This window comes from Lynx rufus, unplaced genomic scaffold, assembly GCF_022079265.1.
Source record: "Lynx rufus isolate CCGP_SWC_20201006 ecotype Redwood Valley unplaced genomic scaffold, mLynRuf1.p SCAF_2, whole genome shotgun sequence".
NCBI lineage: Eukaryota > Metazoa > Chordata > Mammalia > Carnivora > Felidae > Lynx > Lynx rufus.
In genome coordinates this window covers 45,228,248-45,240,763 of record NW_025814834.1, presented here as the reverse complement: position 1 = coordinate 45,240,763, position 12,516 = coordinate 45,228,248, and positions in this window count along the sequence as shown.

The following is a 12,516-nucleotide window of genomic DNA, read 5'->3' as shown; positions in this document are numbered from 1 at the left end:
TCCTTCTTCTTTATCACCACTTCCCAACCCCCACTCCAACCCCCGCCCTCCCGCCCCGTCCCTTCCCCACCTCTCCTCCAAATGCCCCAGTATCTGACAAGCAGTTACCAGGAATACCGGTTATCCCAGTTGCGTCCCTGGGTCTGTACCTGTCCAGATAAAGCCATTCGGTGGCCTCCTGAAGTAGCAGATGAATGACTCTAGAGAACACCAGGCTTCCATGAATTTTACACTTTTTTCCCCTTCTGGGCTGAAGCCCCGGTGCATACCAACCCCTACTGCCAAAGAGTTACCTTACGTTTCTCAATCTTGCCAAAACCCCGGGAGTGGATCCTACACACTGAAACTCCAACCAAATTCCACACCCTGAGCACAGGCCAGACTGACACCCAGCAGTGAAGGGAGACTCGGATAAATATATGCCCTGTATCTGGACTATCAATCAGGAGCCTCACAGGTCTACTGGCGGGTGGGGCACAGCTGGATTCGTTGGGATGTGGTCTGGAGGGCAGAGATAGGGGATTTGCAGTTTAGCTACTGCTGCTAACTGCTTTTTTCCCCTTTTCAAACCCCTTTCCCACAGTACTTTCAAGTCCTTTGACTTAACTTCAAGAGAAGTTTTCGTTTGTCTTCTTAAGTTGGAGCGTAAGTTCATGTAGACACACAATATGAGGGACCTGAAGAAGAAGGGGACTCGCCAATTAAGCCCTCCACGTTGTGGAGAGCTCTTAACTGGAGATGAATTTTGTTGATAGATCCTCAAGCAAGGAAAAGAAAAGATAATGATACTTTGCACATTTTGCCACAGGGTTTCTCAGCAACGAGGACCTCCAAGTGCATTATGTTAATTTTTACATGCCATGAGAAGTGCTGTGCTGTCCTCAACTTCCAGGTGGCTTAAAGGAGGTTCAGTTGCTTTTATTGTTTTTAAACATTGTTTCTGTTCTTTTTTATATTTACTTATTTTTGAGAGAGAGGGAGAGACAGAATCCGAAGCAGGCTCCAGGCTCTGAGCTGTCAGCACAGAGCCCCACACGGGACTGGAACTCAGGAACCGGGAGATCACGGCCTGAGCCGAAGTTGGCACTCAGCCCCGGTTCAGTTGCTTTTAAAAAAATTACTTCCGGTTGACCTGCCTGAAAAATGTTTGTGGGAACAGTAGGTAGGTCAGTGTAGAGCTCAAAATGTGACACGGAGACTGTTTTCCATTGTCATCAACGAGTCCCCAGAAGCCAAAACTGAGAGAACAAAACAAAACAAAACAAAACAAAACAAAACAAAACAAAACAAAAAGGTGGGAGACTACAGTGAAGCACATAGGAAAGATCCTCTGGAAAGAAAACAAGAAAGATCCATAACATCAAGACCAGTGAGGTGTTTGAGCTTTGGCAGGGGAATCCTAATGGATTATTAGGAAATTATTAATGGAAATAGTCAAGATATATTAGTTGGAGCTCATGAAATGAAAAGGAATTGAAAATAAAAATGGAAGGAAAATCCTCAAAATGTGTGCAAACTGCAAATAACAGTGATCTCCTGACATTGACATTGGAGTTTATAAAGCACAGCTTAAATCACAAGACCCAACTGGCTATTCTTCCTTCTGAGGAATTATTTGACTGGCTGAAAATTAACATTTCTTTTAAAAATAGGCTTTTTTTCCCCCAGAACGCAGAAAACATAACTTCTTTATAAATGTAATCATAACTAAGAAAGTCATGCGAATTTTAAATCAGTTTACAAAACAAAAGATGCCCTAAGAACGATTTTCTAGTTCATTTTCAAACTTTTTAAGTTTATGAATAGGTTAACTAACTTTTAATCAATTCCAGCCAGAATAAAAAGTATATTTTAATTTAAAATTGATAAGTATTTATTTTGGGGAAATAAAGGAGTTTAATTATTTTTAAGTTGCTTTTTCACTTACCGCCAGCATCCTGTTTCCTCTGCTGTATCTGATGTGCTTCCCAAGACAAATGCAGGATAAAGAATGGTCACCACTACACTGCTCTAAAGAAAAGTAATAGGTTTATCATCAACTATTACAGGAAGAACTCAGATCCAGAACAGAGCTTCTGATGGGTGTGAAACTTTTTAGCCTAACTTAGGAGCTTTAAGGCCACATTGCCATTCAAAAGGCTTTTTCAATGTTACAGACATATTTCAAGAACTGTGACGTTTCTATAACCTATAACTGTCTGAACCCTTGGGAAATTTAAGTTTAGACACCTAATTTAAGTTACAGACATCTAGATGAAAAATAAGTATCCTCCCAGGTTTTCACTTTGTTCAGTTATTTTAAATAGACTTGACCTTGCAAAACTTCTCGTGAATGTTGACTCTTGTTCCTCTCTCTCTCTGTCTCTCTCACTCTCACTCACATACACACACATACATACACTCTGTAGTCTACAGTTTCTAGTTGGAAAAGTAAATGCAGAATTCAGAAGATCCCAAAAGAAATACATTACTAACGCAAATCCATAGAGACAGAAAGCATGTTAGATGTTGTCAGGGGCTGGGACTGGGAGGAGGGAAGGATGGGTAAGGACTGCTTACTGTTACAGGGTTTCCTTTGAGGGTGATGAAAATGTTCTGAAACAAGACAATGATCATGGTTGTGCAACATTGTGAATTTACTAAAAGTCACTGAAATGTATACTTTAAAATGGTTAAAATGGTGAAATGTACGTTATGTGAAGTTTACCTCAAAAAAAAAAAATCTATTCTTGGGCATCTGGGTGGCTCAGTTGTTAAGCATCTGATTTCGGCTCAGGACGTGATCTCAAGGTTTGTGAGTTTGAGCCCCACCTCGGGTGAGCTCGTGCCCACTGCTGCTGAGCTTGTGCCCTGCATCAGGTGAGCAAGGACCCCACTTTGGGTGAGGTCAAGCCCCACATCAGGTGAGCCCTGCTGCTGCTGCCCTCTCTCTCTCTCTCTCTCTTCCTCCCCTCTCTCTCTGCCCCTCACTCACTTGCTCTCTCTCTCTGTCTCTCTCTCACAAAATCTGTTCTAATATGGGAATTTTGCCATTTTTCAGTCATAGTGTCCATTGGTATAAATGTAAGCCAGATGTTGTCTTAAGAGATCTTAAAAAAGAATTTGGAAGGAGGAAAAGGGACGCCTTGCCCATCATACTGGAAATAAAACATGGAACTGAGTTAACTGCTTAGTTTTCTCCATATGCAGCCAGAAAACACATACAAATTTCATTTAATAAATGTTTCAATCACTCAACTTTGGCCACAGGTAGTTTCTTTTGCTGCCTAACCTAACTCTCTCATGTTACAAGGTAACATACACTGTCTTGTATTCTAAAGTAACAGAAGACGGTCACAGCATCATCACAATATTCACATTCTCAACAGCTTGCTCGGCCTTACCTTCCACAGGCTACATGAATAGGAATGGCTTTCTCAGCAGTTATTTTAGTGGGTCTTCTTGGCACCCTTTTTTCCAGTAGCACCGTTGCCTGCAAGCCCCTCACAGAAGACAGCACAGAGGGCCTCACCCATCTAAGCAAAGAGCTCCTGTGTTATACATTCTGATAGCCTCAATCTTCTGTCTCAAACACCCCACACGGAATACCTGTTTCTAAGCAGCATCTTGAAGCTGAGTGCCACCAAGTTGGACATGCACTTATGCATGAAGTTTGCATTCTGGGCTCTTGGCAAAACTTTCAGAGTTCCTTAATGTTCCCTTTGGGACACAGTTCACATGTCCAGTGCAAGAGTCCCTGTTTTCCAGTTCCCTCCTGACCCCAACATCTTAGTGATGTGGTCATTGTGTCTGCTCTTTTATTTTGTTTGTTTTTAGAAATATTATTTCCATACTGCTGATTTGTCCCTCATATCTTATAAAATGCCTAATTAACATGTCAATTACAAGTGCAGCAGAGTGGAAGATAATTGTGTCTCACAGCCATAAAATCCTGATTAGATGATATTCTTCATCCTGGGTCCCTGAATTGGCACTCACACAGACTAACAGTGTAATAAGGAAGATCCTAATACAATAAAGAAGACCCCTCATCATGTTTCCTGGACAAAGCCTTCCTCTCTGATGCAGTTATAAAGTATTGACTAGAGTGATTATTTCAACATTTAAGGGTAGTTAAAAACACAGTAAGAAGGTCCCTCCCAAGGCTGTCTGATACGTTTTGTTACACTGTTATCTGCATTGAGCCATGTATGTAACAAATGGCACTATATATTTGGAGCACAATATAAGTGGCAGATGTTACACAAGGTACTTGTAAGATATTATCTCATTTCATCTTCACAACACCTCTGTGAAATAATACTGTTACTATGCCTATTGTACATATAAAAAGACCGAGACTTGGTATTTGCTAACTGCAAATTCTCTTCAAAAACATGGATCCCTAAGGGGCACCTGGGTGGCTCAGTCGGTTAAGTGGCCAACTCCTGATTTCGGCTCAGGTCATGATCGCATGGTTTGTGAGATCAAGCCCCATGTAGGGCTGTGCATAGACAGTGCAAAGCCTGCCAGAGATTCTCTCTCTCCCTCTCTCTCTCTGTCCCGCCCCCACAAATAAGCTTAAAAAAAACATGGATCCCTAAAATACTAAGTAAACTAAACTTTTTAAAAATCTGAGTTGCAATAATAGTTTTGAAAGAAATCTCAATAAACATTTCTACCACATATATGGGTTTTATTTCCTTTAAGAGGAGAATGGGTCATTGTGTTCTATACTTGATTTTGCACTTGAATTGATTCCACTATTACACCTCTAAGGAATTTTGAGTTATTCTTTAAGGCAACATAGAATCCTGGCTTATTTTTAGACTGTCTACTGGATCCAAATATTCATAACCTGAAAAAATAGTATCAACAAATAAGGGACATTGGTTTGGTAACTATTTTGGTGCTTCTATACTTAAATAATTGTTTGAATTGAATTGTTTAGTCCATCTGTTATCCGAAATGTAACAAAGGATATTTGAAGCTTTGCTTCCTGGAGAACACTGCCTTTTTACATGTGAGATTGATTTTTAATACATTTCTATAGAGTTTCCAAAGATACATAAACTATGATGCTAGAACTGATTGGCAAAAGCATTTTCAAGGCTATCAATCTCAGAGAATGTGTCCTTCAACTTCTAGGTTTCATTTGATTTGGGAAGCCCAGCTTAGGCTGCCTTCGGGTTGCTTACTTAGGTTTACCTGACGTTTACCTCACCCTCCATCTGTACTGGCTATGAGTCTTTCCTTGCCCATCCCCACCCTTTCCTTCTGCTAGAGTACTAACCAATTACTGTGCTGTAGCAAGCACAGCCTCCTGTTTCTTGTGGTCACAAGGTGTGTACTTTTTGTATAATCTACTTTGTGTTCTCGTCAGCATTAAGATGGCTCCATCCTTTGAAAAAAATAATAATCCATCCTTAGGAAGTCACATTAGAAAACATAAATGTTTTGACTAATTTAAAACTGCAAATGAAAAACACCTCGACTACAATTATCAGTTTATGTGGATGTAGGGTATCATTAAATGAGTTTGGTTGCTTCTTCTTAGTACCAATTATTTTAGACAGGTCTATTTTGTTTTTCTTTATATATGCAATCAGTTGCCCTTTAAGGTAAAGTGGACTGATGCAGAATAATGATTGTGTGTCAGCTCTTCATAGGGTGAGCGTTCGAAGCCAATGCCGAATGCTGATGATAAAATGGTTTAGGAAAGATTCATATTTGTGTCACAAGAATCTCTTCTGTCTACTAAAAAAGCCTTATTTTTAAAGCAGTTGACCAGCTCAAACAACACTATAGAAAAAATAGAGAAAATGTAGAAAAAATCATATAGAAAAAATAACTTCCAGTTGTTTTGATATTTCCAGTTCAAACTGCTTTCAGTTCTCTGTCAAACATGTCTGTAAAGACAATTAAGCTCACACAACTAAACCTAAAAGTCCATCCATGTATATAAACTGTTGGCTCAACCAACAGAGGAGTCCATAAGCATTTCTGAGGTGTTTAGAAGGCTGCTGGTAAAAATATCTTTCTGATATATATCCAGGTTAACTCTGGAGGTAAATACTGTGTAAATATTACTCAAATTATCCACGTATAACAATTGCCTCTTCAAGGGAAAGAAAATTTATCTACTGGAATCCTTTTTATAATTAAAAAGTAGAAGAATATCCTCCTGCAATTTAGTCTAGATTCTCTAAACTTAAAGTTTATTTGCTGGCTCTGCTGTTAAGAAGTTAGTCTCTTGTAGTAACAAGAGACAACAAAGGACACAATATAATCATGAAGAAGACAATTCAACAAGAAGATCTAACAATTGTAAGTATTTATGCATCCAACATGGCAATACCTATATACACAAAACAGTTAATAACCAACATTAAGGAAATAATATAGTAATACAATAATAGTAGGGAACTTTAACACCTCACTTACACAAATGGACAGATAATCTAAACAGAAAATCAACAAGGAAAGAGTAGCTTTGAATGACACACTAAACCAGATGGATTTAACAGATATATTCAGAACATTCCAACCTAAAACAGCATAATGCACATTCTTTTCAAGTGCATACGTAACATTCTCCAGAACAGATCACATATTAGGTCACAAAACAAGTCTCAACAAATTAAAAAAGATCAAAATCATATCATGCATCTTTTCGGACCATAACACTATGAAACTAGAAATCAACCACAAGAAAAAAATCTGGAAAGAGTACAGATACATGGAGGTTAAATAACCTGCTACTACATGATGAATGGGGAAACCAAGAAATCAAAGAAGAAATCAAAAAATGCATGGAGACAAATGAAAATGAAAACACAGTGGTCCAAAATCTTTTAGAGGCAGCAAAATCTGTTGTAAGAGGGAAGTTTATAGCAATACAGGCATACCAAAAGAAGCAAGAAAAAAATCTCAAATAAACAACCTAACCTTACACCTATCAGAACTAGAAAACCCATAACAAACAAGCCCAAACCAGCAGAAGGAAAGAAATAATAAATATTAGAGCAGAAATAAATGATATAGAAACAAACAAACAAAAAAAAAAAAACCAAAACAATAGAACGGATCAATGAAACCAGGAGCTGGTTCTCTGAAAAAGTTAACAAAAATGATAAACTTCTAGGCAGATTCATGAAACAAAAAAGAGAGATGACTCAAATAAACAAAATCAGAAATGAAAGAGGATAAATAACAATTGACATCACAGAAATGCAAAGGATTGTCAGAGAATATCATGAAAAACTATATGCCAACAAATTGGACAACCTAGAAGAAATGGATAAATTCTTAGAAACATATAAAATAGCAAAAGCAGGTAGAAATAGGAAAATTTGACCAGCATTTACCAGCAATGAAATTGAATCAATAACCAAAAAACTCTCAACAAACAAAAGTCCAGAACCAGATGGCTTCATAGGTGAATTCTATCACTTAAAGAAGACATTTTTTTTATGTTTATTTATTTGGGGGAGAGAGAGACAAAGTGTGAGCAGGGGAGGGGCAGAGAGAGAGAGAGAGGGAGACACAGAATCCAAAGCAGGCTCCAGGCTCTGAACTGTCAGCACAGAGCCTGACACAGGGCTCAGGCTCACAAGCCATGAGACCATGACCTGGGCTGAAGTCAGATGCTTAACTGACTGACGCCTAACCCAGGTGCCCCTACTTAAAGAAGACATTTAAATGGACAGTTAATATCCATTCTTCTCAAACTTTTCCAAAAAATAGAAGAGGAAGGAAAAGTTCCAAATTCATTCTGTAAGGCCAGCATTGCCTTGATACCAAAACCAGATAAAAATACAACTAAAAAAAAAAAGGAGAACTACAAGCCAATATCTCTGAAAATCATAAATGCAAAAATCCTCAACAAAATACTAGTAAATCGAATCCAACAATATATTTTAAAAAAACATTCACCACGAGTGGGTTTTATTCCCATGATGCAAGTGTGCTTTAATGCTCATAAATCAATCGCCATGATACATCACATCAATAAGAAAAAAAGGTAACAACTGCATGATCATTTGGATGCAGAAAAAGCATTTGACAAAGGACAACATCCATTCATGATAAAAAGCCTTCAACAAAGTAGGTTTACAGAGAACATACCTCTACATAATAAAGGCCTTATATGAAAAACCCACAGCTAACATCATACTCAATGATGAAAAACTGAGTTTTTTTTTTTTTTTTACCTAAGATCAGGAATAAGACAAGGATGCCCATTCTCACCACTTTTATTCAACATAGTACAGGAAGTCTGGGCCACAGCAATCAGACAACAAAAAGGAATAAAAGGCATACTAACTGGTAAGGAAGAAGTAAAATTTTCACTATTTGTAGATGACATGATACTATATAGAGAAAACCCTAAAGACTACACACACACACACACACACCTACTAGAAAATGATACATGAATTCAGTAAAGTCGCAGGATACAAAATCAATGTACAGAAGTCCATTGCATTTCTATACATTAATAATGAAGTGGCTGAAAGAGAAATTAAGAAAACAATACCATCTACAAATGCACTAAAAATAATTAAATACCTAGGAATAAACTTTACCAAGAAGGTGAAAGACCTGTACTCTGAAAATTAAAAACAATGATAAAAGAAATTGAAGATGACACAAAGAAATGGAAACACATTCCATGCAAATGGATTAGAAGGACAAATATTGTTAAAATGTTTATAACATCCAAAGAATCTATAGATTTAATGTAATCCCTATCAAAATACCAACAGCATTTCTCATAGTACTAGAACCAGCAATCCTAAAATTTGTATGGAACCACAAAAGACCCCAGATAGCCAAAGCAATCTTGAAAAAATAAACAAAATCAGAGGCATCACAATTCCAGGCTTCAAGTTATATTACAAAGCTGCAATAATCAAAACAGTAAGGCGTTAACACAAAAATAGACACACAGATCAATGGAACAGAATAGAAAGCCCACAATAAATAAAATAAATAAACCCATAATTATATGGTCAATTAATCTTCCAGAAAGGAGGCAAAAATATGCAATGGGAAAAAGTCTCTTCAACAAATGGTGTTGGGAAAACTGGGCAGCCATATGCAAAAGAATGAAACTGGACCACTTTCTCTCACCATACACAAAAATACGCTAAAAATGGATTAAGGACATATATATGAGACCTGAAACCATACAAAATCCTAGAAGAGAGCACAGACAGTAATTTCCTTGACATTGGCAATAGCAACATCTTTCTAGATATGTTCCCCAAGTCAAGGGAAACAAAAGAAAAAATAAACTATTGGGACTACATCAAAATAAAAACTTTCTGCACAGCAAAGGAAACAATAAACAAAACTAAAAGACAAACTACTGAATGAGGGAAGATATTTGGAAGCAACATATCCAATAAAAGGTTACTATCCAAAATCTATAATGAACATATATAACTTGACACCAAAAAAACAAATAATACAATTAAAAATGGGTAGAAGACACGAACAGACAATTCTCCAAGGAAGACATACAGATGGTCAACAGGAACATGAAAAGATTTTCAACATTATTCATCATCAGGGCAATGTAAATCAAATCCACAATGAGATACTGCCTCATATCTGTCAGATGGCTAAAATAAAAAACACAAGAAAGAAGTGTTGGTGACGACGTGGAGAAAAAGGAACTCTCTTGTACTGTTGGTGGGAATGCAAACCAGTACAGCCACTGTGGAAGACACTATGGAGGCTCCTCAAAAAATTAAAAATAGAATTAACCTGTGATCCAGTAATTGCACTACTAGGTATTTACCCCAAAAATATGAAAACATTAATTCAAAGGGATATATGCACCCCTATGTTTATTGCAGCATTATTTACAATAACCAAATTATGGAAGTAGCCCAAGTGTCCATCAATAAATGAATGGGGGCACCTGGGTGGCTCAGTTGGTTAAGCATCCAACTTTGGCTCAGGTCATGATCTCACAGTTTGTGAGTTTGAGCCCCTCATCAGGCTCTCTGCTGTCAGCACAGAGCTTGCTTTGGATCCTCTGCTTGCCTATCTTTCTGCCCCTCCCCCACTCATTCTCTCTCCCTCTCTCTCCCTCTCTCAAAAATAAATAAATATTAAAAAATAAATAAATGAACAAAGTGGCAGATATATATATATGGAAATATTATTCAGCCATAACAAGGAATGAAATCTTGCCATTTGCAACAACATGGATGGATCTAGAGAGTAGAATCTAAGGGAAATAGGCCAGAGAAAATCATTCCATATGATTTCACTCATTCGTGGAATCTAAGAAACAAAAGAAATAAACAAAGGAAAAAAAGAAACAGACAAATTAAAACAGACTATAAAAAACAAACTGGTGGTTACCAGAGGAGGGGAGGATTACGAGGTGGGAGACGGATGAAATAAGTGAAAGGGATTAAGAATTCACTTGTCTTGATGAGCACTGAGTAATATATGGAACTGTTGAATCACTATATTGTATATCCTAAAGTAATATAACAATGTATGTTAACTACATTGGCATTAAAATATTTATTAAAAAAAGAAGTCTCTTGGACATTTCCAAGTTTCAAGATCATTGCAGGAGTCCCACACACCATGTCCTTCTGTAACCATATTCAAAGACAGAAATAGCTAGCGGTACAGGGCCAAGAGCTCTTAGTACCCTGTCTCTTATCAGAAAGGAAAATATTCCCTAGGATATCCAAAGAGGATTTCCTCTTACACTTCATTGGTCAGAACTGGGTCACATGCTTGCTCTTAGGCCAAAAACTGGAGCCACTTTTCCTGAGATCATAATATCTCCAATGAATATCTAAATAGGAATTCTGTTAGCAAGGAAGAAGGAACAGGATAAGAATGGTTTTTGCTACCCTCAAACTTATTATGTTATTAGAATAACATGGAAGCTTGCTAAAAGTCAGTGTTCTGTTGATACTCCTTGGCTATAACTAGACACAACATTGGTACTCTTAGGTACCACTGCTAAGGTTGAATGTTTAATTAAAATGGTGTGTGTCTGGGTAGCTCAGTTGGTTAAGCAACAAACTCTTGATTTCAGCCCAGGTCATGATCTCGTGGTTCATGAGACTGAGTCCTAGGTCAGACTCGTGGAGCCTGCTTGGGATTCTCTCTCTCTCTGCCCCTTTTTCTCTCTCTCTATCAAAGTAAATAAACTTTTAAAAAATGTGGTGTATAATTCAAGGAAAAGAACTAATTACCCTTCTAAATTTTTGTTAGCACCTGTGATTTTGCCAGCATTTCTGAAGAACTGTATTTGAATGAAGTTTTACCCTCAAAAAGAGAATAAAATCTATTCAAACAAATAGAAATAGATTATGATCTGGAATGTTTTTGAAAACATGTATTTTATCGTGGCTATAAGTATATTTTGAGTTTGGGGAACCTGGGTTCTCAGGGTTCATGGGTTCGAGTTCTGCATCAGGCTCTTTGCTGTCAGCACGGAGCCAACTTCAGATCCTCTGTCTCCCTCTCTCTCTGCACCGCCTCCACTCACTTTCTGTCTCTCTCTCTCTCCCTCTCTCAAAAATAAATAAACATTAAAATGAAAGAATACTTTCAGTTTGTGTTTGTCCTATTACTCACAAGAACAAAATGAATCAAAAAGTGAAAAATTCAAACTGCTTTCAAGTATCATTGAAGTCATAGATACTACATCACAGAAGCCCTCCAAAAAGTTGAAACCAAACTTCTGAAATTTAACTTAGTTAAACTACTTGTTTATGAAAACACAAGCTTGGTCTCAAAATACTGTTTTCAGTTTAAACGAGGAAGTACAGGTTTTAGGAAGTAGTAGTCCGTGTGGTGGCTATGAATTAATAGGGTATCACTGCTTTGGGAAATTCTCCAGACTGTTATTATTAGTAAGAATAACTTTGCACAGTTTTTAGATATACTCTTTTAGGTGATAGTCACCAAACATCAAGAATACTAAAAATTGTCCACATCATAGTAAGATATCTCCTCCAAAAAAAAAAGCATCCATTTCCAGTAATTTTTAAATGATTATTAAAGACTATAATTTGGATAAAAAGATAAAAACACAATTTTTCCATTTCCCATTATAAATGAACTTCCAAACATATCTGTACTTATATTTTACTAAAGACAAGACCTGTCAGAGTAAACCTGGCTATCAAACCAAAACACTTATCTCATCTCTACCTTTTAAAAAATAGCCAATACATTAAAATGAAAAGTTTACTTTTAGGGGTGCCTCGGTGGCTCAGTCAGTTGAATATCTGACTTTTGATTTCAGGTCAGATCATGATCCCAGGATCATGGGATCAAGCCCTGTGCCCAGTGCAAACCCTGCTTAAGATCCTCTCTCTCTTTCTCTCTCTAAAAAAATAAAAATAAAAATCATTTCCTTTTAAATGTTGTATCCTGTAAAAGGTAACTGCTAAAAATATCTTCAGTTATCTATGGATAGGTTTTCCACACTTTTAACAGCATGTGCCAGGCAAAAATGAGATGGTAATGTGATAAGTCATCATCAAC